Source organism: Clarias gariepinus, chromosome 18 (genome assembly GCF_024256425.1).
Source record: "Clarias gariepinus isolate MV-2021 ecotype Netherlands chromosome 18, CGAR_prim_01v2, whole genome shotgun sequence".
Lineage (NCBI taxonomy): Eukaryota > Metazoa > Chordata > Actinopteri > Siluriformes > Clariidae > Clarias > Clarias gariepinus.
Genome location: NC_071117.1, coordinates 9083510 through 9086590, shown reverse-complemented (window position 1 = coordinate 9086590; position 3081 = coordinate 9083510). Strand labels below are relative to the sequence as shown.

At 32.3% G+C, this 3081-nt stretch overlaps 1 long non-coding RNA gene across 1 annotated transcript; it reads right to left on the bottom strand.

The window, feature by feature from the left end:
- Window positions 1-440: 440 nt before the first annotated feature.
- Window positions 441-2173, bottom strand: LOC128506813 (uncharacterized). Its single transcript, XR_008355750.1, has 3 exons — window positions 2093-2173; window positions 1208-1254; window positions 441-1024 (listed from the first exon to the last, which is right to left on the bottom strand). It is a non-coding gene; the product is annotated as an uncharacterized LOC128506813 (long non-coding RNA).
- Window positions 2174-3081: the final 908 nt, after the last annotated feature.

Below are 3081 nucleotides of genomic sequence, written 5' to 3'. Positions count from 1 at the left end.
AACTGAGGTAAACAATGCTGTAACTGAGGTAAATAACACAGTAACTGAGGTAAATAATGTTGTAACTGAGGTAAATAACAGTAACTGAGGTAAATAATGCTGTAACTGAGGTAAACAACATTTTAACTGAAGTAAATAATGTCACAAGTGAGGTGAGGTAAAAAAATTTCGCCCAATTAGGCGGCCTTAAAGTTCTCCAATTGTGTAATTATACACTCTAAAAAATAAAACTGTGCTGTACTCAATTTTTTTGGTGAAACATTTTTACACTTAAAAATATTGAGTAAATATAAAAAAATATAAAAATCATGTAAAATATACTTCATGAATTGAGTAAAAGTCAGTAAAAAAATTAAGTAGACTTGAATAACTATATTTAGTACAATGATGTACAAAATTGAGTAAATGTAATGAAAATTAGAAGTTAATGAAAAGTGAAAATGAGTAAAATAATTGAGTAGATATAATTGAAATGGAAGGAAGAAGATACTGAAAATTATACTATTATTTAATAAACAAATGTGCTACATTTACTAAATATTTTAACTGAATGAAAGAAACAATACACACATTTTCATTTTAATTAAACATTTATTTGCCAAATTGGACAAGACATGAAGTCTAAACTCAACCTGGTTTACTTTGCAAATGACATGTAACAAGATCATAAACAAAGAGCTGAATTTATGTTATTAGTAAACAGTTTCAGAAACAATACTCCTGCCACAAGTATTATACAGTTAACACATGGAAAGTAGACTTTTGTATTAGAATCTAATGAGTCACATTTTACATCTGAAAGATTGCACACCTTCACACTTCAGTTTCCTGCAAACTGTGGGATCCATACAAATGTGTGTGCAGACCTTGTCAGGTCTTAAAGAAGCAATGACAGTCTAAATGAAGACAGGACACTAAATATCCATGACCAACAGTACCATGCTTTACTCGGTAATGATCGAAATTCCTTTTGATGATACGACAAATGTGCAGAGCTTACACCGCCATCCCATAATGCTGGCACCTGAAAAAGGAACAATAGTATACAAGTAAGTACAAGTGTGACTGTTACTGTAAAGTCTACCAGACTGGTAAAATAGTACTTCCGTTCAAATACATACTTTTTGGACTAATAGTCTATTTCTATCTTTGATTCAATGGTTACACATTTAATACTTCTGTAACATTTAAAAAAGTTGACATTTACCTCCTGTTTTATCTCTATTCAACTTCTCTTCATTAGTGGTGTTGGTGCTGTGAAAGAGATATAGAAAATATATAACATGTTTCACACAAACACACACACAAAATTAATCAGTTTTAGGTTCTTTTACTTACATATCAGAACATACATAATGTTTCACTTCAATATTTAAATTTCATATTACTTTTTCCCAATTCTAATTCTGAGATGTTGTATTTTCACTAAATCTTTATATTTCATAGCTTTAGTTACTAGTACAGTACTTAGCACATTTATTTTATAACATCTGCTGCTGCGTGCTCAGTGTTTAATCATGTTAAAAAATACTTATATACAGTAACGTATAAAACAGTACCAGAACCCGGACACTGCACCTCATTTCTGCTGTTTAAACCGGATTTGTTCTGAGTTTTTTCCTTAAAGTGTCGGAGTGACCGAGCAGACTCGCGGTTCAGTGTGTGAGGTGGACCGGTACACATGCGTTAATTATTTAAACATGTTAGTTTTATATCCTCGCCACAGTGGCGGTAGGCTGCGCAAAATCACCGCATTTGGCGGGAGAAATTCAAATATTGCGGCACAACCGCGGCCGGTTACACCGAGAAACCCGGAAAAAACCCGGACATGCACGCGCTGCTGCTCGGTGTTAAATCTCTCCTTTTACACCAGAGTTTAAGTGTCTGTATTAAACGCGCTTTAGCTAAGCAGTTTGGTGGTTGGAACAAACAAGCTAAATCACACTGAACCCCAGGACTGGCCTGTTGCTAGCTATCGTTAGCTCTGTAGCTCGGCTGTGACAGGATTCAGAACAGTAACTCACACACTATAAAGTTGTGTGTGCAGGCAGACAGTCATTATTACAGTAACTTGTGTTAGCTGTTTACTCACCAGGATTTGTAAGGAATGTTCCAGAATGTTCCAGGTGCTTCATGTCCATTCTCACATCCTCACAGCCTTCTTGTCTCTGATGTTACACCAGACTTCCCATGAGCACTTGCACAGGGCAATTTACTCAATTATTAAAGTTTTTGTTGTTAAAAATAAAGAATATTGAGTTGGAATAATTTATAATTGTAGTTCTTGAAACTAATCAGTACAATTACTCCATTAACAGATATTTTGATTGAAATGTATCAAAAAATATTAAGTGCATGTTAAAAATATAATTCAGTTAGTCAAATACTGATTTTTACTAGTGAAGTAAACTTAAATTATAGTGTAAATTTAAGACAAAATGAATAATTGTTTTTTTAGGCATTTATTTTGATTTGTCTAACTCAAACAATCATGTATGTGACTTTTAGAGATTTTATTAAGGTAACATAACTTTTTTATAACTGTGAAATTTACAAGGCCACAGAATCATTTTTTAGAGTGTAATAAAGAGAAAATTCCAGCAAAGCCATTACATTTTCATGAACAATGAAGAAAATAATGTAGCAAATGAAGTACATAATGCTATACATTAAGTAAATAATGTAGCAAATGAGGTAAATAATGCTGTAACTGAGGTAAATAATGTTGTAACTGAGGTAAATAACAGTAACAGATAAATAATGTTGTAACTGAGGTAAACAACATTTTAACTAAAGTAAATAATGTCACAAGTGAGGTGAGGTAAAAAAATTTCGCCCAATTAGGTGGGCTTAAAGTTCTCCAATTGCGTAATTATAATAAAGAGAAAATTCCAGCAAAGCCATTACATTTTCATGAACAATAAAGAAAATAATGTAGCAAATGAAGTAAATAATGCTATACATTAAGTAAATAATGTAGCAAATGAGGTAAATAATGCTGTAACTGAGGTAAATAAAGTATGTGAGGTAAATAACACAGTAACTGAGGTAAATAATGTTGTAACTGAGGTAAATAACAGT